This window comes from Lemur catta, chromosome 7 (assembly GCF_020740605.2).
Source record: "Lemur catta isolate mLemCat1 chromosome 7, mLemCat1.pri, whole genome shotgun sequence".
NCBI lineage: Eukaryota > Metazoa > Chordata > Mammalia > Primates > Lemuridae > Lemur > Lemur catta.
The window spans coordinates 92,171,747-92,195,687 of record NC_059134.1 but is presented as its reverse complement, the minus strand read 5'-3'; the positions used below and the strand labels follow the sequence as shown (position 1 = coordinate 92,195,687).

At 52.6% G+C, this 23,941-nt stretch overlaps 1 protein-coding gene across 4 annotated transcripts in view; it reads right to left on the bottom strand.

Moving 5' to 3' along the window:
* The window catches only part of TSPAN18 (tetraspanin 18), a 176,337-nt gene that overhangs the window by 51,632 nt on the left and 100,764 nt on the right, over positions 1-23,941 (bottom strand). For 2 of the 4 annotated variants that reach the window (XM_045557871.1, XM_045557870.1), the window contains one exon: positions 12,213-12,352. The exons of the other annotated variants lie outside the window; for them this stretch is intronic. The gene's annotated coding sequence lies outside the window, so the exon portion shown is untranslated. The remainder of the gene's footprint in view (positions 1-12,212; positions 12,353-23,941) is intronic. 4 annotated transcript variants of the gene reach the window in all.

The following is a 23,941-nucleotide window of genomic DNA, read 5'->3' as shown; positions in this document are numbered from 1 at the left end:
GTTGGTATCTTTACAAGAAGAGGAAGAGAAACCAGAGAGCTCGTGCTCCTGTTTGAGCGTGCATGCTCCGTCTCTCTCTCTCTCTCTCTCTGTGCAGTACAGAGTAGAGGTTGTGTGAGGACATAGCAAGTGGCTTTTAACCACTACCCTGAACCTGCCTCCAAGCCCAAGGTATGGGATGGGCATCCCAGAGGCAAGTGGCCTGGCCTGAGCAGCATCTACAATCTAGAGGAGAATGGATAAAAGAATTGGCACATTTCAGCTGAGACTTTCAGGCCGCCAGGGCTCACTAGCTGTGGCAGCATCCTAAAGGCTGGGGGTGGGAAGAGGAACTGGTTATACCCTGTGTGGTCCCAAGCTGGTTGTGGCAGAGTCAGAGCTGCTCCACAATGGAATAGCTTCCCGGGTAAGGTGGGACGCTCCCTGTCCCTGGAGGCATCCAAGCACTGCTGCTGGACCACCAATTACTGGTAATGTTTGGAGGAGAATGAATGGTATTGTGGACTAAATGTTTGTGTTCCCCCCAAATTCATATATTGAAATCCTAACTCCCAATGTGATGGTATTTGGATGTGGGAGGTAATTAGGGATTAGTGCCCCTTTTGAATGGGATTAGTGCCCTTTTGAAAAGAGCCAGGGGAGCTTGCTTCCCGTTTCTCTTTCTGCTGTCTGAGAACACAAGAAGAAGATGGTTGTCTGTCACCTGGAAAAGGGCCTTCCCCAAGAACCCAACCATGCTGGCCCTCTGACCTCAGACTTCCAGCATCCAGAATTTTGAGAAATACATGTTTGCTGTTTGAGCCATCCAGTCCACGGTACTTTATGGCAGCCCAGACTGCCTACGGCAGCCAGCCAGAGTAGATACTCTCAATAGTTCCCTCCAGCCTCAAGCAGCCATGAAATACGAAAGAGCTGGCAGTTAAGAGAGTCCCTGGGAACTCCTTCCTACCAGCTCTGCCCGTTAATTCCTGCTCCCACCTCCCACGTCCAGGCTGTTGGTCTGTGTGAGTCAGTCACACAGTTGGCACAACTAGAAACGAGGGGTGGCAGACAGAGTTCACCCCAATACAAAGATGAGTGGTCCCCCAGCAGAAGCAAGTGTGGTGTAGGTGTTAAAAGATGAATCTGAAATCAGAGCGACCTGGGTTTGAAATCCTGGCTTTCCTCTGTGTGCCTGTCGGTGAATGCCTCAACCTCTCTGAGCTGCAATTTCCAGAGCTGTAAAATGACTCCATCCCAGAGGATGGGACCAAAGATCAAATGACACCAGAAGGCCGGGTACTCAGCATGTGATCAGGATTTGAGAGTTTCCTTCGGTCTCTGGAGGGTAGTGAGCTGCTGACACTGGGTGTATTCAAGCATGTCGGAGAGGTGTCAGGGTGGGACCCTGAGGGGTCTCGGGGAGGGGATATCTGGGTGCAGAGGATTTCTATATTACACTGAAGTGAAGATTGCTCTCTGCGAGTCCTTCCGACTCTGCAGAAGTACACTTCCGACCGGGTCCTGGCTGGCCGTGGGACCCACCCCACACACATGCTGTATGATTCCATTTATAGGAAACGTCCAGAAAATGCACATGTACAGAGACAGCGAGCAGACTGGTGGTTGCCGGGGGCCGGGGGTGGGAAGAGGGATTGATGGCAAATGGTACCAGGTTTCTTTTGGGGGTGATGGAAATATTCTAAAATTAGATTGCAGTGATGGCTGCAGAACTTCGTAAATTTACTACACACCATTGAATCATGCCCTTAAAATAAGCAAATTTTATGGTGTGTAAATTATAGCTCTATAAAACTATTTAAAAATCAAAACAGAGTCAATAATATCAAAGCAGGAGTCCAGCAGGGCCAGCAGCGTGGCAGGGGCAATGCCCATGCCCTGTGGGACGTGTGGCACTGCAGGCTGCGGCCTGAGGTCACGAGGTCAGAGGTCACTGCCAGTGGCAGAGACTCCTTCTCCACCTGAGGATTTACAGTGGCACTTTCTCATTACTGTTATTTCCTGCCTGGAGCCCTGGCCACACGAGGTGAGCTCAGTAAAAGCCTGCAGCCAACCCCGGGTGATGTGAGGAGGCAGGATTCTGCAGGAGGGTGGGCCTGGCAGGATGAGGGACGGAGGCCCCCAGGGAGACCGGGCCTTCCAGAAGCCTCTGGATGCCTGGGCTGTGTGGTGGCTTGGGGCATCCTGTGGTCTGGGGCCTCTGAGTTGGGATAAAAGCCATGGACAGGGCCTGATGGTGTCTCGAAGGCACTAAGGGAGGACGAGACCATACCAGTCATGTGCTGGCACCTGTCACGTGCCAGGGAGGAGCTGACATTTATCCTGCTTATACTACTGGACATGAAATGTGGAGATTAACAGAGAGGACCTGTGTGGGCTTAGGGTCTAGCCACTGCAGAGATATTTAACTTGCCCATGGTTGTAGAGATATCTGGTTTAAACCTCCGAGAGGTGGGTATTTACCAAGTCCATTTTAAACAAAAGGAAACAGGAGCTCTGGTGATAAGTCTCTTGTCTGAGGCCACACAGCAAGCAGCTGGGGTAGGATTTGGACCCAGGACCTGTGCAGAGCAGGGGAACAACTTTCAAAGCAGTCTAAACTCCGTTCTCTTGGATGGTAGTGAGCTCCCCATTACTAGAAGCATGCAAGCAGAGGCTCAATGACCACCTCTCAAGGAGTCAAAACCGATGACCTTGAAATCTGTCCCAGTCCAGTTAGTCCATGAGGCTGAATATCCTTGCCAAGCATTTCCTTCTAGGGTTAAATCTATACTAAGAGTAAAGCAGAGGGAGGAGCCCTGGTGGGCAGGGCCTGGCTGGCACCGCCCCAGCTGAACTGGGCTCCTCCAGTGCTCACCGCAAATCAGCACTGATTGCTGGCTGGGGCTGACACTAGAATACACACAGGCCAGGGCAGGCAGCACAGGGCTCCAAGCAACTGCATTTTCGTCTAAACTAGCGTCAGCAGTGGGCACACAGGAAGCTCGAGCTGCCAAAACCAAAGCGGCTGCCCACCCAGTCAGATGGGGTCCCTGTCTGGCCCCCATTGGCCTATTTCTTACCTGCCCCACCCTCTGCCCTTGTTGGGGGGCTCCACCCTCCCTCCCCCCAGTTCCTGCGGCTGTGCTGCAAGGACTGAGGGCTCTGGTTCTGGTTTGCAAGTTCCCCCCTCCCTGCCAGGGGCTGGGCTCTCTGCGGGATGGGCTCAGGGATGGGCTCATCGGAAGCTCCTTCCCAAGCAAGAGCCCTGGTCCTGGGAGAGGTGCCTCCCCCTCCCCCCCCAGCCCCCATTCCCTTTGATGTGCCCGCCTGGCCCTGGGAAGGACGAAAGGAAGGCTGGGATTTCTGAGGAGGGGGCTGGGCTAGGCTGGGCTGGGAGCTTCCTCTGCCACCTCCTCTCCATGGGGTCCCCAAGCCAGTACCGAGGTGGCGAGGCCAGGGGACCTCCTGACCTGCACCCAATCCCAGCTCCCAGCAGGGCACCTCCAGGGCCCCCACCTGGTCCCCACACAGCTCCGCACTCAGGGGGTCTGGATTTGCTCTCGCATTTCTTCGTGCCTCCACTCCAGCCCTGGAACCCGATGTGCAGACGGTATTTTAGTTTCCTCTACCCCAAAGAAGGCAAAGGGGAGCATAGGGACTAATAGCAGTGACTGACAGTTACTGGACACTTCCAAGGTGCTCAGAGAGGAGCAGCAGATGGCCACCTGGGCACCAGCCTTCAATCTGGTCCCCCGAGAGAATGTTCTAGCAGCAGGCAGGGCTCCTCCATGACCCAGGGTATCCAAGCTGCACCCTGCCTCCTTTTCCTCCATCCACCTACAGCCTCAGTCCTGCCCCCAGAAGACAGCCTGGCACCAGCTGGAGGCCTCGCAATGACTGCAACCGAGTCCAGGGGCCCCTCACCCCGACCATTAGTCCCACCTCCCCGTCATCGTCTCAGGGCATAATCTGTCTGCCTCCTCTGCATAAGTTCTTTCATGGCTCCCCAGTGCTCCTGGGGAAAAGCCCAAACTCATGGCACAAGGGGCCTTTTTATTATTCCCCTTCTCACGCCACCCCGGGGACCCCACTTGTAGCTCCTTGAATGCTCTGCTCTGTCTGCCCCAGGACTTCGCATGTGCTGAGCCCTCTGCCAGGAACTACTCCCTCTCCCAGCGACACACAGACCTCTTTGTTCACCTTGAAGTCATTCATAGACCGAGCTCCCAGAACCTCCCTCTTTCCTAGGGTGGGCTCGTCACCCCTTCTGTGAGCTGTGGCATCAGTGTCATCAGACACACTTCCATCTGCTGTGGCCCTCGGTGGTTCTCAAACTTGAGCTTGCTCCAGAATCTCCTGGAGGCCTTGTCAAAACCCAGACTGCTGAGCCTCAGCCCCCTGATTCTGTAAGTCTAGGGTGGGGACCCGAAACTGGGCACATTCAGGTTCCCAGGACATGCTGATGCCACTGGTTTGAGGACCACATTCTAGAACCGCTGATTAAACTCTAAGCAATGTGCATCTGGTGTACAGTTAGTGCTCAATCAGTAAATGAACGAGAGGTATTGATTCATCTGTTGCAGCCAACGTGGGTGGCAGGCGAAGGCACTGAGACCATCTTTCCTGACTTGTTTTCTCTGTACTCGGCGTTCTTCTCTCCCCTTTCCCAAGATGGTCCTGTGCCTTGGGGGCTGCTGGTTTCCGAGGCCAGCAGAGAAGTGGCTGGGCCTAAAAAAACAGCTTAGGCAGGAGCCGAGGAAGGCGGCTGCAGGTGGCCGGGGTGTGAGCCTGCGGGGAGGGAGGCTGAGGCCGCAGGCCTGCGGGGCGGGGTGCCAGCGTCTCTGCAGATGAGCCAGGAGGGGGGATTTTGTGGGATCCCAGAGCTACAGGCTCAGGTGCCCTGTTCAGCAGCAGCCCTCCCCAGAGGTGACTAGACTCTGATGGGGCGACCCCGAGATGCCCGAGAATGGTTCAGAGTCTAAATCCCAAAACTCATAGCTTGAATTTACAACCGAAGACCACAGTACGCCCTGGCTGGCACAGCAATAACTGCTACCCACCTGCCCTCACGGGACCCAGGGACTGGCAAAGGAGCCTGTCTGTAGGGTCCTGTGTGGGCTCAAGTTCAGCAGCCTTTCCCAGAAGTTTCAGACCACGTAAGGCCACCAAGACTCTTATGTGATCCTAGGGGTCTAGAAGTCCCCCTCCCCCACAAGCCTGGGATTGAAAGTCTTTCAAACAGGCAGAGGGAGGCTTAGGGGCAGATTAAATCAGATTTCGAGAGAAGTAAAGGCAGATGGCGTATCTTGTACCCTAGTGCTGGGGGTAAACTTCAAACCTGTTACAAGTCCATTCAGCACCGGCAATGTGCCCGGCCCCGTGCCAGCTCCTGCCGCGGCCTAATGCCAATTGCATTCGCCTGGACCTGGGCCTTTTTCCAAGTGTGGCAGCTGAGGGCACAGCATGGCAGTGCAGCCTGTCGGAAGGTGAACAGGAACAAGAAATTGTCCTTCCAGGATCGTGGAAGCTGGGGCTACACTGAGCCCTGGGCACCTTGACAGAAAAGGGGGCCCCGGGCAGGTGGCCAAGCATCGTGTCTACGAGCCTGGCACTCCAGGCCTACCCCAGTGTGGCTCAGCTCAGGTCACCCCCTCCCCAGGACTCTGAGCAAACAGGTGCCAGAGGACCCAGGCTGTTCGAGGGACCCCAGACTGCCCTTGCTCCAGTGGGGCCACTCGTCACCAGCCTTAGGACTTTTGGCTTAGACAGCAATTCACAGCCACTGGGCTACTGTCCCCTCCCGACTGCGTATCTGTGGTGCCCTTAAGGAGGAAAAAAAAAGAGAAAAGTTCATCTTGGGAGCCTCCACCTTCAAAGAGAATGCTACAGGGGAAAGGGGAAGGTGGCATTGCCAGGTGGGGGGAGGAGCATTTGCTTTTTAATTGAAATCCTTCCAGATCATTTGAATTTTTAAGGAACATATATTGCTTGTGTAATAATAACTTTTAAAAAGAATTTTTGTCTTAAAAATGCAAAGCAGTCTTCAAAAATCCATTTGGAAGACAGAAATTTATACAAGGAATAGCTTAAGGGGGGTCCTTAGATACAGCATCACCGGCCTTTCCCGAGCACAACCACGTGCCCAGAGCCCTTCTACGTGTCTCCACCCTCATTTTTTAACTTAAAGTTCATCACAGCCCTGTGAGTTGGATGCTATTAGTGCCACCACTTTCTAGACAAGAGGACAGAATTTGAGAGAGACTCAATAACATGCCCAAGGTCACCCAGGCTTGGAGCTAGGGTTTGCAATACCTAGTCCTTAAATAGGGGCACGAACCAGGCTGCCTCCTGCAACTGAAACTGAGAAATTGATAAGCTCAAAAGCCATTTGTTTTGAGTCCATTCCACTCCTTGAAAATTACTGATATTCCCCAGGAGCCAAAATCAAATTGTCGCATGAAAACAAGCCAAGAGACTGGTGTCTCCAACCACCTTGGCGGATCTGGGACAGCGTGTACTACGAGTCCATTGTAATCTGTCCACCTGTCTATCCATTCGCCAACCCCCGACTGATGCCTCACTGGCTCCGCTCTGTGCCCACAGCCACCAGGAAAGGGCAAGGCGAGCACAGGGACAGATTGGACCCTCAGCACCTTCCATTTGCAGACTTTGCGTCCTCCGGAAATAATTAAAACCCCTTGCAATTGAGAATCCAGACAAGCAGTAAAGGGGGTGACAATGAAAGGACCCTGTCATCCAGGGCCAGGGCAAGCTCATCTTCCTCTCCAAAATACTTCAGTTCGCATAGTGCTGAACTAGGACTCAGCAGTCCAATCCACCGTTTAAGTCCAGGTGCAACGCTGGACTGGTTAATTTCAGTGGATTCTCTGGCATCTCACCTAGGCCCGAGGCCCAAGATGGCAAGAGAGGGTTAAACAAAGCTCCAGGTACTGGGAGAGGCAGGGGGGCTGGGGTGATTTCTCCCCAAGGCTCCAGCCTGCAGACCTGACCTGCGGAGTGCGGGAACCCTGGGTGTCCTATTCAATAGGATTCTCTGTGCCTCTTAGAGGCCCAGGCGCACAGCAAGTGCTCAATTAAGGGTTTGCTGAATGAATGACTAAATGGGATTCTGGAGAGGCAGCTCCACCCCATTTGGAGCTGGGAAGGGTGTGATTTGCCAGCCCATTACCAAGGTTTGGGGGACAAGAACCAATAGGCACCTATACACCAAAGTCTCTATTTGGGATGCCGCCTACAGAGTGATAAAATTGGACTGTAAATGATACCACCACCAATGGCACCGGTGCCATCGATGAGTGCTGACCCTCTGGCAGGTGCTCCGTGAAGCACTTTCTCTCATCTGATATCTCGTTCAATCCTCACATCAGTCCTGTGAAGTATATACTATTATTATCCCCAATTTATAGATGAGAAAACTGAGGCTCGGAAGGCTGAGGTCATACTGCTAGCAGAGCTGGGATGTGAACCCAGGTCTGACTTGGAATAAAATGTTTAAAGCTGGAAGGGGCCTTACTCCTCATCCTACAAATGACAAACTATAGGACAGGGAGGGCAAGACATCAGGAGCACGGCAGGGACAAGAACCCAAGTCTCCCGACTTTGCCATGAGGCCTGCTGCCTACAAAACTGTAAGGTTCTGTAAAGTATCTCAGGACTGAGAGGATTGAGACTCTTGGTCTTTGTGCAGCACGGTCTCTTCTCAAGGGCGTCTCCAAAACTCCCTTTCCTGGGCAGGGAGGGAGAAAAGGAACAGGGATGAGCCAACGCAACTGCAAGCCCAGGCTGTAGTTTAAGGCGGCACTGAAGACAAGATGGCCTCAGGCCCGGCACAGCCAAGCCTGGAGGCCTGCAGGGAAGAAGGCTGACCAAGTTCATCTCACTCCCTGCCTGGCACGGTCCTCCCAGCCCCAGGGCCCCACCGCCAGCCTCTGCTCCTGGAATGCTTCCCCCAGCCCATGGCCTGGCCCACACCCAAGCAGGTTTCCAAAGCCCGGCTCACAGGCGCCGTGTCCCCTGGTGTGCACCACCGCCACCCAGAAGTAACATCTCCCTCTGGCGTTTGAGCCCCCAGCCTCCTTCTGCTCTGAGCCCTCTCCTTGGATGTCTGCAGGGTGACGCCCGTCTCCCCCCAACTGGCCTGTGAGGTGCCGCTGAGTGCATGTGAGTGAGTGAAGAATGCCTGGGAAGTGCGGCTGGCGGCTGTTTATTGAGCAGGTGCACACAGATCTCTGGGGGGCCCTGCTCCCTCCCCAGGGCCCTCACAAGCTTCATCTTAAACCCTGAGTCCTAGTGGCTGAGGACCAAGTCCTTCCATTGTTTCGGCAGCAACAGGCACGAACGGGGGCTTTAAATCTGGTGTGGAAAATAACTGACCACCGACAAACATCCACCAAGCCCAGCTGCGGCTTGGCACCGAGCAAGGTCCCACATGAGGGGCTGGGGGCAAGACACCCAGAGGAGGGTCCTGTCCCCTCTGCTGATCTCCCAGAGGAGTGAGCAGGGACCCTCAAGGGCAGCAACCTCTGGGCTCTGCTCACTCTCAATCTCCAGCATCTGAAACAGGGCCGGGCACATAGTAGGTGCTCAGTAGCCACGGGCCGAGTAGATGAATCCATAGTCAGTGACGCAGAGGTGCTGGCTCACCACGTGCGGCAGGGGGGGAGCTGGCCAGCGGGGCGGGGCGTGCGGAGCTGCAGCACCCACAGGCGAGACAGAGAGCGCTGGAGGGAGCCTGGGAAGGGCCAGGAGGTTTGCGGTTGACCAAAATCAAGCAAGGGGCAGATCTTAAAAAGCGCTCAGCCGCAGCTGCCTGAGAGGCAGCATCATGAGCTGTGGTTTTCAATCTTTGTTCTGCAGAGCAATCGCTTTTCAAGTGAAATTGTACACGGCACCCAAGCAGCTGCGGCGGAGGTCAGCCAGGGCTGCCGGGCTGCTGGGCTGGCCTGCTCACGTGTAGTTCCTGCTCAACTGGTGACCGGACACCTCTCCTGTCCCTCCTTCTGGGGGGCTTCAAAAAGTGAGGCTGCTGTTGGTTTTCTGGAAAGGGGCTGGCCCATCATAGGTCCTGATGTCTTCTGAGAGGCCATTTAGGGCAAATAAACCATAAAGAGGTTCAAGAAACGTCCCCCAGCAATGAAGGAGTCAGGGTCAAAGGAGGACAGAAAAGTCCCTCCCAGCAAGTGGAGGCCAACCCAATGCGGCCAGGCACTGGGCGGCTGAAATAGCGGGGCGGCCACTAGGGAGTGCAGTGGCTCTCTAAGAGAAGGTCTTTCTGGGGCAGTCCTTTTGGAAAGTGAAGTACCACTTGCAGATACATTGCATACCTGTGTGTGTGTGTGTGTGTGTGTGTGTGTGTGTGTGTGTGTGTGTGTGTGTGTGTGTGTGTGTGTGTGTGAAGTTAGGCCTTCGGATACCAGACACACTAAAAACAAGGCACCTGTCAGAAAAAGGCCAACCCTGGTACCGTAAACCACAGGAAGGACTCCAGCTGGGACAAATCTGACAAATCTGACAAATCTTCATGCCTCCCACCCCCTGCAAGGACACTGGTAGGGAGCACCAGTTGTGTGCTCAGCATTCCTTTCTCCTTCTTCTGAAAATAGCACCTGCCTTTTCCCTTTGGGGAACCTCCCCCCTCTCACACTCAGGTCGACTCCCCAACTCATCACACACGTTCCCTGCCCCCACCACTGACCCTGTCCAACCAGTCAGCATATTCTATCCTCCACGTTTCAGTGATTGGTTGGAGGTGGTCATGTGACCCAAGACCACTCAATAAGCCTCAACTCTGGGACTTTTGTTGGCACTCCTGGGAAAAAGAAGCTCTGCATCCATTGGATTTGAAATGAGCTGCTGGTCACTGCCCTGCTGCCACATGGGGAATGCTGCCAGGGACTGAAGCCCACAAGGAGGGAAGCAGAGGGCACAGATGTGGTCCTAAGGGCAGCATTTGATCCCTGGATTCAGCCGTGCCTTGGCACCAATAAACAGCCCCCAAATTGCCAATATATTGGAAACTAATAAAAAGCTAATAAATTGCCTGCTTTGCTTAATCCAGTTTGAGTTCAATGTTGGCTCCAAGTGATGCAGCATCTGACCTCAGTTCAGCCTCGGCCTGGCCCCTCATCACCCACTGCCACCAACCTTTCCTTCTGACCCATCATGGTCCTTGCTTACCTGCGCAGCAGCGCCATGCTTCCTCACTTGAACCTGAGGGGCACAGGCCAGCCTTCCCAGCTATCTGGCCCCACCAAGGGTTATTTTTTGGCTGATCTAGCAAGACCCCTGCAAACCTGGCTCAGGTCCACTCACTTGATCCCCACTCCTTACTGTCCTGCACCATGGACCTTCCATGCACTGGCGGGAGACAGACACTAAATAATGACTGAGTGGCCTGGAATTCAGCCACTCCCAAGCTTGGAGCAAGAAGCATCCCCCAGGGCTTTGGTTTGCAGTCTCAGGGAGACCTGCCACAGGGAGAGGCAGCAGAGTGTGGCAAGATAGTCTTGGGCTCTGATGTCAAGCAGGCCATGAAAAGATCCCAGATCTCTTACCCACTGTATCAACTTTAAAATGGGGATCATACCACCACACACCGAATAGAGTGACAAAAATCCACGAAACTCACAGCACCAATTGCTGGTGAGGATGCAGAGCAACAGGAACTCTCATTCATTGCTGGTGGGGACTAAAAACAGTACAGCCACTTTGAAAGACAGCTTAGCAGGTTCTTACAAAGGTAAGCATAGTCTTACCATACAATCCAGCCATCATGCTCCTAGGTGTTTACCCAGATAAACTGAAAACTTAAGTTCACACCAAAAAAAAAAAAAAAACCCTGTACACAAATATTTATAGCAGCTTTATTCACAATTGCCAAAAATTGGAAGCAACTAAGATATCCTTCAATAAGTGAGCAGATAAATTGTGGCACGTCCAATGGAATATTATTCACCGATGAAAAGGAATGAGCTATCAAGCCACAAAAAGACACGGAGGAAACTTAAATGCATATTACTAAGTGAAAGAAGCCAAAAGCCTACACATTATATGATTCCAACTATATGACATTCTGGAAAAGGCAAAACTATGGTGTCAGTAAAGAGATGAGGAGTTGCCAGAGGAGGAGGAAGGGAGGGAAGGTTGAAAAAAAAAACCAAGGATCATCATTGCTGGTGGGGATGAAAGGCAGAGGGTTCCGCAGTATCAATTTTCCCCTTCCTCCAGGTTACAGACTTGTCATTGAGCAGATGGCCACTGGAATAAAGACTATAATGCCCAGCTCTCCTTGCAACCGTGGGGGCCACGTGACTATGTTTTGGCCAACGGGACATTAATGGAAGTGATACATGCGCCATCTGATTTCCCTTCTTGTGGACTGGACTGGAGACACAGTGGTGGGCCTTCACCAACCACGTAGATGAGCCACGGGGAAGCCACAACACAAAACAAAAAGAACCGCGACCCCTAATGGTTTTTTAAAAGAATCACCTTAGCTCAGAATTTTCCTTAGAGAAAAATCAACCTCTCTCTTGTTTAGAGTACTGTTATTTTGTGGTTTTGTCACACACAAATAATCCTTTATCCTCACCCATACGGATGATTTCAAGGATTGTTCTAAGGATTCTGCATAATACAGGTAAAACATGGTATCTCATGCATTTATTCAACAAATAAGGGGCTAGCTTCCTGTGCTGGACCTGGGAGGCCAACTGAGAGTAAGACAGACAAAGTCCACGCCCTCATGGAGTCCACATTCTAATTCAAGAGACAGACCATCAAAGCGAGAATGAACTAGTTCCAGGTCGCCATGAATGCACGAATACCATTCGCCACAGCTACCATTATTGGATTCTTAGCTTGCTATATGTCGGTCCTGTTCTAAGCTCCTTTCATATATGCCCTCATTTTATCTTTATCACAAGAGGTGGGTGCTGGTGCTGCCTCATTGGACCAAGATGAGACACAGAGAGGTAAAGGAACCCATCTGAGGTCACACAGCTAGTAATTGGTGATTCCAGGATTTGAACTAGGTCTGTTAAACTTCAGAGCCTTGACCACTGGGCCCTCCTGCTAACAAAGGCAATAAAACAAGACACTGTGACAGAGAATGACAGGGTGTGCTGCCGAGGGTTACTCTTAGCAACAATTATAACAGCCACAACAAACGTGGCACAAACCCTGTGCCGACCCAGCCTGAACTCCCTTACCTGGGTAGCCGGCGGCGGGAAGTCTGGAAAGGATTATGCCCACGTTTCTGGAAAGCCAATTCAAGAGGTTCAAGTTGCTTTGATGGCAGGGTTGGAAGCTCCAGCCACGGCAAGCTGGAGGCCGCCCAGGAGATGCCCACCTGTCAGAGAGAAGCAGAACCAGCCGTGACTGCCTGGTGGGCGGAGATCTCAGCACCTCACTCTGCCCGAGCTGAGCTCTCTTCCTTCTGTTTGAAACGCTCTCTGGGCCCTGCAGGAGGTGGAGAGTTGAGGCCAACATGGCAGGAGCCTGGGTGAATCCACCAGGATCAGGGACCCACCATCTGCTCAACTAGCCTGAAAACAATCTAAGACAGGAAGATGAGTGTGCCCACGTGCCCACGTCCTGGGTAAAATCACATAAGCATCATACCCGCTGCATCTAGCACGATGCCCTTGCAGAGGGGAGAGGCTTAGCAAATGTTTCATGATTGGCTTTGATATAAGACATAATTCTGTATGTCTGAGTGAGTGGGAGGAAACTCCGTGAGTCTGAGCCTATTGCAGAAAAGTTCCTTCCTCATGTGAGAATGCACTCCTGAGATGCCACGTGCAGCCAGACCAACGACCTCTTTTTACTAATGACAAGACGGATACCTACAGAGTGGCAGTGAGGCCTAAACTCTGGGTCTCTCATGACTTGTGGCCAGGTGCTCTCTCCAGGGCCATACCCTCCTTTGGAGGCTACTGGACCTCAGCCACATGCTGGGGCAACCTCTTTCCAGAAGTGGGAGCCTGAGCAAGTCAGGGGTCCTCTCAAAGTGTCCGTCTCCTCGTCTGTAAAATAGGGATGATAATGGCATCTCTCCCTGAGTTTTGCTGGGAGTTAAAATGACTTTCATAACTTTGTGAAGTCCACAGGAGAGCATTTGGCACAAATAAATTGCTCAATAAATGTTAGGGAGGTGACACAGAGGAAGACTGCCTGTGTGTGTGTGTGTGTGTGTGTGTGTGTAAGACAGGGGAGGCAGAGCACTGGACCAGAAGTTGCCTTGTGTCCCCCCACGCTCTCCCCCTTCTCTGGGCCCCTAGCCTGCTGCCTTCCTTGCCTTCCCGGCTGCAAACCCCCACCTGCCTGTGGGATCCCCTCACCCCAGCCACCAAGCACAGCCCACATTTTGACAGCCAGCAAAATGCAAATGTCATTAGCGCTCTGCAAGCTGGTGAGGCTAATGTCACACCAGACGGTGTGAACTGGGGAGGGGCGGGACAGCGCATTCCCCAGGAAGGGTGGCATTCCTGGCTTTTCCCAAAAGGGCATAATAAAGAAATAAGTAAATGGCTGCAGGAAAGAGGAGATTGTTCCAGCAGCAGCCCAGGCAGCTGCGCCATCCTCTCCGGCTCCCCGGGGTCACCTGCAGACCCTGCTTCAGCGGCCGCGTCCCCACCATGTGTCTCTCTCAGCCTCTCCCCGGCATCTCCGTCTCCTCTCTGCGCCCGCACCACACACACTTGAAGAAGAGGCTCACCTGGGCCCCTCTCCCCCAGCTCCATCCTCCTCCCGCCTCCACACAGACAGAAGCAGATCACCCACCCAACTGACTGGAAGGGGGTCTCCACCCTCACAGGGAGGTCAGTGGACCCAGAGCAAGAGTCCTGGGTTCCAGTCCCACGGCCACACTAACTTGCCATGAGCACTCATGAACACCCTCGCCTGCGTGGGGCCTCAGTTTCTCCATCTGTGAAAGGGGTGGCAGACCCACTGTCAGTCTACAGTTGCTCAGGGTCAGCCCCGAAGCCCGTGGTGCTAATGACTCATAGGCAGGGAGACTCAGTGGAAGGCTCCTCCTCTCCTAGCTTCCCTGATAACACGGGAAGGCTTCCTAGAGGAGGGGGCAGGCCTGCACGTGTGCAGATGGGACAGGGTGCTGTGGGCCAGGGTGAGCAAAGGCATGGGCATACCCAAATGCTGGGGCAAGCAGGTATTCAGGACCAGGGGCCAAATAGAATGTGAACTAGAGAAATTCAGGAGTGTGTGTCATAAACGTGTGCACGAGTGTACATGGCATGTGAGGGTGGGCACTCTGCATCTGTGTGTTGGGGAAGGTTGGCATGTGAACCCGTGTCACTGCAAACACACATGCATATCATCCTCAAATAAAAATCCTTTCTCAAGTCCAAGCCCAGAAATGCCAGGTGGGAAGGACATGGCCCAGTGGGAGATGGGCCTGGGGTGGACGGTCATGAGGCCCTGGTCATCCCACAGCAGCTCCGGAAGCCCAGCTCTGAGGCTGTGAGCCAGGCCTGGCCCACGTCACCTGTCCCTGGATCCTGCACTCCCTGAGGCCAGATGGGAGAGAAGTTGGTGACTGAATTTAGACATGGCGATGGTTAATGTTAAGTGTCAACTTGACCAGTACAGACAGGTCTGCATCCCAGCTCTGCAACTGTCACCAACTGTGTGGCCTCAGGCAAGTCACTCAACCTCTCTGGGCCTCAGCTGCCTCCCCTATAAAGTGGCAAAGAAAATAAAGCCACCTTATAGGGTTGTAAGATTCAACCAGATTATATATAAGAACCACTTTGCACACAATAAGTGATCGTTGAATGCTGGCTTTTAAAAATTCACTACTTTTATTAACAAGTGATGCCCTTCCCCTATTACAAATGAGGACACTGAACCTCAAGGTCAAATAACAGGGTAGAATTGGCCTTACTGGGCCTCAAATCACAGGAGAAGCAAGTTATGAGCAAATAAACCTGAGATGACTCAGAGAAGAGTCTTGATTTTAAAATATTGTTAAAGAAAAAGGCTGTTTTATGACTTTTGCATGGTGTGCTTATTAAACTCAAGCTATAAATGTGAACTAATAAGTAAAATGAGTTAAGTTAATGAAAAAAATCAACCTCCAGGATGGATCTATATTACCTAATGGCAGTCCATAAACACAAACATAAAATTTTAAAATACGAGAATGAATTGCAATGCCCAGCAGCTCAAAGAACCTGCAATTTCTCTGCCTGAAAAATAAAAGCTATTGATTTTAGTTGAGTTCTCATTGCTCATGAGTGAGTCTTTGGGAAGTCATAAAGGAAGGAATTATTTTCAATTGTTTACTCACTGAGGATCATACGTATTGAATTTAAATTATCTCCGATTCCTAATTAGTACAAACAAAATTAGAATCCGAATACAGCAGAACTGGAAAGGCCCTTGGAGGCCTTTGAGCTCAGTTTTCTTTGTTTTACGGACCAGGAACCAGAGACACAGAGAAGGGGAGCGACATGCACAAGATCACACAGCAAGGGTGGGACCCAGGCCAGAGCCAGGGCTCTGCACCGAGGTCAGCATCCTGCACTGGTCCCTGCAGCCTCTGGGGTCGGCTCATTAAATCCAGTCCTAAGGGATGTGCGGGGTGGAACCTGGGCCCCAGCCCAAGAGGTTCCTACAATAAGAACTTGCACCCAGCTGCTGGGAAAAAGAAATCTACCCAAGAAAGGACCCTCAAGGCCAAACACAGTCTAAGAGGGTAGAGGAGGGAACTGGTGGCAGAGTTTGCAGTGAGTTCTAAGACACAGCAGCACAGTGCCACATATGGAGCACTTGAGCGCCCATGCCAACCCCATGTGGCCAGGTGGGTCACACGCAAAGGAGACCGGGATTCTATTCTGAGAGGGGCTCCAGGTGGCACAGCCCCAGGCCCAGCTCAGCTCCTCCCTGTGTCCCAGGCAAGGCTGGGGACAAAGTCCTCATTGCACGATGGGGGACAGAGGGGTCTCTAACTGAGCCAGGCTCTGTCCGACACACACACAAATGAGCATGAGACCAAGGAGCTTTGCACGTGGCACAGGCACACACGTGCGCATGCATGTGTGCGTGTGTAAATGTTAGGCTTTGGGCTGCATGCGATTATCAAGCAGATGTTTAATTACTACCTGAGTGTAATTAATCAACACGATTAATACACAACCCATACCACATAATTACTTCCCAATTATACCAAAACGAAATATTTTATTGCTGAGGGTTTGCTAATCACCGGGCCCTGCCAAAGGACAGGTATAATGGCCAGCAATTTTTCTTCCTTCCTCTCCTTCCTTTCCTCCCTCCTCTGCCCTCTCATCAATCTTCTGGGCTGATGTCCCCACCGCACAGGACGGGGTGGCTGTGGGCCTCCTCCCCAAGGCCTGCGTCTGCATTCAGGTCGGTTTCCATGTGAACCCTAAGTCGCCCTTGTTCTACCCTCCCAGTGCTTCAGCTGGGAAACCCACGTCCTTTCCAGAAATCAAGACAGCCTCCTGCGGTCCTGCGATGGGAAGGCCGTGGGGCAGGGGTCACACGCAGAAGCTCTGCAGGCAGCCGCCTGGAGTGGAATTCTGGCTCTACTGGTTACTGGCTGGGAAATCTATGTCAAGGTAACTGTACCTCAGTTTCCCCATGTGTCAGGTGGAGATGGGAACAGTAATTATCTCAGGGGATTCTTGTAATGGGATAAATGCATAAGCAATTAGCACAGTGCCTGGCACAGAGCAAGGCCTGAGTAACTACTACAATTACCACTAATGCTGTCCCAGAAATGGCCCCTTCAGGAACCCTTCCAATCAATCATTCAGTCTCCCAAACTTACTGGCTTTGGATTCTACTCTCTCTCCCTTCCCACAATAGCTCAGTCTACCTATCCAGACCCCTCCTTTCTACTCGCCACCTACGTGGACCCACGTTGCTTACTCCAGCCTTCACCCTCTCTCACCCGGCCCCTAGCTGCCAGCTGCCGCCTCTACCCAGCCTCCCTCCATTCCATCCCCCACCAGGCAGGGAGGCAGGTCTTCAGGAGTGGAGCTTGGACCATGTCACTCTCCTGCTCAACAACCTTCCATAGCTCACCATTGCCTATGCATCCAGGTCTAACTCCCCTGCCTGTTGTTGTAAGCCCTGGAAGATCACCAATGCCCTAGTCCCACCTTCATTGCTCAGGGCGTTAGTATAGCATGAGCACTTGAGTTTCTGGTGAGGCAATGAGCGACCGATCAAATGAACGAATGTTTTGGCAGAGTTTAGAGGCATCTGCACTCTTCAAGCTGGGATGTCCCAGGGCATTTTATAAGCCTGCATATCTCCCAGGAGTCTCCTGGAAGGCGGGGTTTATCTGTCACAGTTCATTTCCAGACCATCTTGGTTCCTTTTCCCCTTCCCCTGACAAACGTACTCCCTGCACCCCACTGCATTTAGGAATGACTGATCCTTTAGGTCACACTGACCAGATCTCCGGCTGAGCAAAGAGTCTATACCAGGACCCTCAGACAAGGACCTGTGCATGACCTGCTCGAGAGGCAAGGGTCAGGGACAGGATGACAGACTCCAGTGCAGGCGGCACCAACTGGAGAGTGGGCCAAGGGGGTGCACACTTGTGTGCATGGTGTGTATGTGTTTGCACAAAGAGGGCCTGTGCAGCTACTTCTGAGTGTGAATGAACTCTTTCAGTTACCAAAATATCAAATAGCATGAGTTGTGCACTCAATCACTCAATAAACGTAATACCCGCTCTGGAGTCAGAGCACTGGGGTTAGGGTCCCAGCTCTCTACTTCTGACTAGCTGTGTGACTTTGGGAAAATGACTTAACTTCTCTGAGCCTCAGTTCTTAGTTCTAAGCAGAGATGATCATAGTTCCTACTGACAGTGTTGTTGTTACTACATGTAACACACTTTAATCAGTGCCTGACATAGGGGAAGGGCCAATGACAACTGCTTTGTTGTTATTAGTAGTAAGAATAATAAATGCTGGGAGCATAGCATGTCAGTACCTAGAGCCAAACATGGCATACCGTACTAAACCAATGGATGTCCAAGTCCCTGCAGAGACACTACAACAGAAGGCAGACAGTGATATTCATTTGTTCGTCGTTCATTCATTCAGCAAACACTTGCTGAGCGCCTGCTGTATGTCTCAGGGCCAGGCACTGGGGCAGAGCAAAGGCACTCCGGCACTGTCTCTGCAGTGAAGCCGAGATGGAGACGTGGTTCACAAGTAGCTGTGCCAAGACAGGGCCTGGGGAATGTTCTAAACCACTTACTGCTGTATCCCCAGCGCCTGGAATAGCCTGTCACAACCGGGCGCTAGACGAATGGATAACAGCACTGCTGAAGATGCAGGAGGTAGCCCCAAATGGGTGGGCTCCTTCCCACTGAGTTGGAGAAAGGAGGAAAGGTGCTCCAAGCAGAGGGCACAGCCGGGGCAAGGGCACAGGGCCCTCGACCTGCAGGACGGGCGTGGGGCAGCAAGCAGGCTGTGCCGTGGCGCAGAGGCATGAGAGGAGAGAGGAGAGGGGGTGAATGGGGACCAGGCGGTGGGGACCAAGAGTGCCTGGGCTGGGAGGGAGCCAACTGAAACTCACGGAGGGGACAGGGCCACTCTCAGTCCCGGGTTTTCCCTCCTTGTCTGAAGTTCAGGCACAGGTCTTTGGAATCCTGAAGCCCCCTCCTGGGAAGCTGACGGAAACATTTCCAGGGAACACTGGACTGATTTCTCTCTCCAGAGATTTGTCTAAAGCTCCCTGCTCAGCGGCAGACCAGACCACAGAGTGCTCAGGCCATGCAGGGCGGCGGGGAAACAGGAAGCGACACTTCAGGTAGATGCAGGGAGGGGCAGGCGACGTCAGGGTGCCACTGTTTTCACTCAGAGCAGGTCTCTTCTTACCGGGCTGCCACTGAGGCTGTATACCGGGAAGAGACCCAGGAGAGAAACCTCCTTCTCTCCACGCACACACACACACACACACACACACATGGCCAAGCCTGGGGTTGGATTAAAGCAAAAAGGTCAAAACTTGAATAACGCTGACCAAGAGGCAAGAAACCTTTGTTCCAGCCACAAGTCTGGGACAGCTTTGCTGTGTGCCCTGGGGCAGATCGAGTGCCCTCTCTCGGCTTCTACTTTGTCCTCTCTAAAATGAGACAAGATCAGCTGCAATCCTAAGTGGCTGCACTTGGACTTGAACTCAGTTCTGCCTGAATGCTGGGGCCCAGCACCTTCCCCCATCCTCCAACAAAGGGGACCTGAGTACAGCCAGAGAAGAGGAGCCTTATGGTCCATGGTTAGGGTCATCCCCTGGGCAAAGGTCACTGCTGTCCCCCTCTGTCACCTTGTGCCATTCATGTACCACGTGGCATGAGGGAGCCACAGATGGGGGGGAGGCAGCTCTGGAGGATGGGAGGGAGTGGGGGTTACCCCCGGGCCCCGCTGGCCTCTCCCCACCACTCCTGACCCCAGGGGCTCTCTCCCTCTCAAACGGTTCCTGACAGGGCTGCTCTCCCCGCCCCTCCCCGTTCCCAATTCCTGCTGTGTGACAGACTGAGCGGCTCAGCCAGGCGGGTTGCAGGCAAAGAATGTGAATTTTACCTGTTAATTTGGTTTCTGTACCCCTGCTGCTTGCCAAGCCTGAACAGCTCCGAAAGGAGGAGGGGGGAAAAAGGAGGAGGGGAGAGAAAGGAGGAGGGGGGAGCGGCCCTGCAGCAGGTGGGGGAAGCAGCAGCTGAGGCCCCTGGGGCTTGCTCCCTGGGGCAGGGGACCAGTAGGGCCCAGGGAGCAGCCACCTGCTCACTCCGTCCCATCCTTGGTCGGGAAAGGGCCAAAAGCCTCTGCAAGCCACGACTCGGGGGCAGAGATGAGCCCAGCCAGACACAGGAGGCCCCTGCTCCTCACCCTTCCTTCCCACAACCCGCCAGCCATCTCCACCATGCATCTCCTAGTGTCCCTTGAGCCCTTGCTACCCTGGGCACTTAACTGTGTTTAATCCTCAAACCACATCCATACAGCCTTCGCTGCGAGACAGCTATCCTTGTTACCCCCATTCCGTAGACGTAGAAACTGAGGTCAGAGCAATGCTGTGTCCTCAAAAAGCTCAACACGGAGTTACTATGCAACCCAGCAATTCCACTCCTAAGTCTGCACCCCAGAGAACTGGGGACAGGGACTCAAACACATATGTGCACACACGTGTTCATAGCAGCATCATTCACAGCAACCAAGAGGTAGAAATAACCTGAATGCCCATCCACATTGGGATGGATGAACAGACGAATGCGGCACCTCTGCACAACAGTAGGATTCCACGGTCAAAAGGAGTGAAGATCTGAGACATGCTAGACGCGGATGAACCCGAGTGAGAGGCCAGACACAAAAGGTCACACCCTGTATGAATCTATTTGCATGAAACACATAGAACAGGTGAATCCACAGAGTGAGAAAGCGCATTAGTAGTTGCCGGGGGCTGAGGGGACGCAGGGAAGGGACCTGGCAGCTGAACATGGACAGGGTTTGCTTTTGGGGTGATGAAAATGTTCTAGAACTAGACAGAGGTGGTGGCTGCACAGCCTTGTGAACGTGCTAAATGCTACTGAATAGGACACTTTAAAAGGGTGAATTCATGTTATGCAAATTTCACCTTGATATATTTTTTAAGAAAGAGGGGACATAACTCCTCCAAGTCACAGCGCTGGTGAGTAAGAGAAACCAGATTCACACTTGGTCTTTCTGACGCCAGGGCCTGTGCCCGTGGCCACCATCCTCGGTTGCCTGTCCTGTGCTCGTCCGCCGCTGGGCCTTGGCCTCTGCCAGGAACGCCCTCTCTCCCCATTTCTACTGTCAAAATCCTACCCATCCATCGAGGGCCCGGGTTAAAAGCCACCCCATTCCTGAAGCCTTTCCCGATCGGAAGTTTCCCCCCACTTGGAGCCCCACAGCCCTGGGTCTCTGCCCCTCCCACGGCAAGTGTCCCCTCCGCTTCCTGCTGCAGTCGGGGCTGCACGAGGCTTCCCGCCAGGCTGCTGGAACTTCCGCAGCCACAAGGCGCTTGTGAGAGTTCAGTAATATTGACGCCCTCAGAGTTCTCAGCTCTGAGCACAGCACACAGTAGGCCCTCAGTAGATGGTGCTCAGGGGCTGGATTCACTCCTGAAAAGCAGGACCTGCTGACTTGTGTCCAGCCCCCTGGCACGAGTCATGACCTCCGCGGGACGCCCCAAATGGCCGTGGAATAGAAGGAGAGGGGGGCACGTTCCTGCCTGGGGGGAGCCCGCTTCCCCGCTGGGCAGGAAGCCGGCCGTGGTTCAGTTTGTAATCGATGCAACACTGTTTCCTCTCGGCTGGGCTGGCCCCGGCGCGCTCGCACGCAGACACACGCGCGCATGCGCAATGGCCTTTGGAACGGCCCAACCCAGAGCGGGCTACGCCCGTTACGCATTCAGAGCCCCTCGGACCAGCCAAGCGCCGAGGTATTTTGAGCCCTGAGGCGCCTCCACGACCACGGTCCACAAGTCAGAGGAGGCAGAAGCTCTGGCCTGCCCCACATCCAGGCTGGAAGGGACAGATACTCACTAAACCCCCGAGATGCCTACTGAGGGGGTGGGAACGGGCGTGAGCAGGAAGACCTATTAGCTGCAAGCTGGAACGCTGGCCTCACACATGTTTGACTTGGATTCTGCCACTTCCTGGTCTGTGAAATGCTGGACAAGTCATTTGAGCCCTCTGAGCCTCAGTGTCCTTATCTGTGAGATGGGGATAATGAGATCCACGCCTCACGGGGCCGATGCACGGATGAAAGGAGACAGCATGTGCAAAGTAGTCAGCACAGTGCCTGGCACAATGTAAAGCCTTCACCAATGTGGCTATTATTGTTGTTGTTGTTGTTCTCCCCACTTTACAGATGCAATAACTGAGGCCCAGGAAGCTAAGTAGGAGTCTGTGAGAGTGACAGGATCCGCAAGCTGATGGTTTACTACCCTCAGGAAGACTAGTGTTTAGATGAGGCACACCCAGAGTGGCCACTGCTGCCTTGGGACACTGCCCCCAGGTCTGGCCTTGGTGATGGCTCAGCTTGCTGGGTGGAAACGGCACAGACTGCACTTACCTACCCACTTCTGTGTCAACTGTGTGCCCTGACGAGTGTCAGGGAGAGAGCATGGAGGGAAGATTGTACACAGGTCTATAAACAGAAGACTTGGGTTTAGGCAAGAGGCTTATCAGTTTCCTGGCCAGGTGACCTTGGGTAAATCCCAGCTCCAGGATTTTGCTCTTGTAGTTCTCTTGGTCTGGAATCTCATCCCTCTCTTCTCCCACTTGATGAACTCCTATTCATCCTTCAAAACCCAGTTCAAATGTTTGCTTCCTATGTAAAGCCTCCCGTCTCTCCCAGGGCAAGGTGGCCACTATGGTGCTGTGCTCCCATTGCATTTTCCTCATTTCTCCAAGTTTCGTGAGGGCAGGGACTGTTTCTGCAGTATTCTTTGCAGTCTCCTCAGCATCAAGCATGGTGCCTCATATACGCACATCATGTAGTCAAAACTCACTGAATCATGAATGAGTCTCTTTGACTTCGCCCCACGTTGACCTGTACTAGACTATGAGTGCCCAAACACAGGACTCATTCAACTGTGTCCCCTGCCCTGAGTCAGTCCTTGGTAAAAGTCCATGGGACGTGACTGACATCTCTAATAATTGTCACCACCCCTTACCTCATTGAATTAAATTAATGAAGACGCAATAAGATAGCCACCAGGGAACCACTTCATAAACTAGAGGAACTATATACATTTAAAGTATTGGCGTTAAGAATAATCCCAAACACCAGATCATGCCAACTCTTTGAATATACCTTTAAAGCTCTTTGGAATCTGCAATGGAACGTGAATTAGTTGAAGATGCCAAGAAATTCTCTCCACTCCAGGGAACACAGAGAGACACAGGCCTCCCTGATCTTGCCTCTTTGCTTGGCCATTGACAGGGGGACATGCCACAGGGCAGGGAGCACCTCCTCTCTGGCTGACGCCCACAGCAGAGTCAGGGGGCCCCAGGACTGGAGAAATCCAGCCCGGCCACTTGCCCACTCTGAGATCTTGGACAAGTCCCTCAAGTCCCTCACTGTCAGGTGGTGTGGGGGTGTAGAGAAGTGGAGGGTGATCACGCCCACCTCGCTGAGTGGAGGTGAGACAGGTGGGCCAGGTCCGGCATAAAGGAAGCTCCCGATAAACAGTCATGCTCTTTCCTCTCAAATGACTCCCAGACACCATCAAGAGAGTAAGAAAGCAAACCGCAGACTGGGAGAAGTATCTGCAACACTTATGTATAACAAAGGACTCGTATCCACAATATATAAAGAACTCCTACAAATCAATAAGAAAAAAAGAAAATAACCCAGTTTAAAATTATGCAAAAGGCTTAAATATAAATAGACATTTTCCAAAAGAAGATATGCAAATAGCCGATAAGCATATGAAAACACATTCAGCGTCATTACCACCAAGGAAATGCAAATCAAAAACCGCGATGAGATATCACTACAGATGAACAACTTGGCTAACAATGAACCAATGGATGGTGCCAAGTGTGGGCGAGGAGGTAGAGCAACCAGAACGCTTACATGCTGTTGGCAGGACTGTCAAATGACATGCCCACTCGACTGGACAGTATCTATTAAAGCTAAACCTATGACTCAGCATTTCCACTCCCAGTCACATACCCAAGAGAAATACCCACAAAAAGATGTGGACCATAATGCTCACTGCACTGTATATGTACGTATGATACCTAAACAGGCATTTTTTTTTAATTACCAAACTACAGGATGCATTGCATCATACCATCTCCAAGGCCTACCAGCTCTGTCATTTTATGATTCTCAGAGCCTGGAGAATGAGTCTCAGGTTCACATGCTAGAATTCAGGGATTTTGCGTTCATTTTACTCTTTCTCTTCC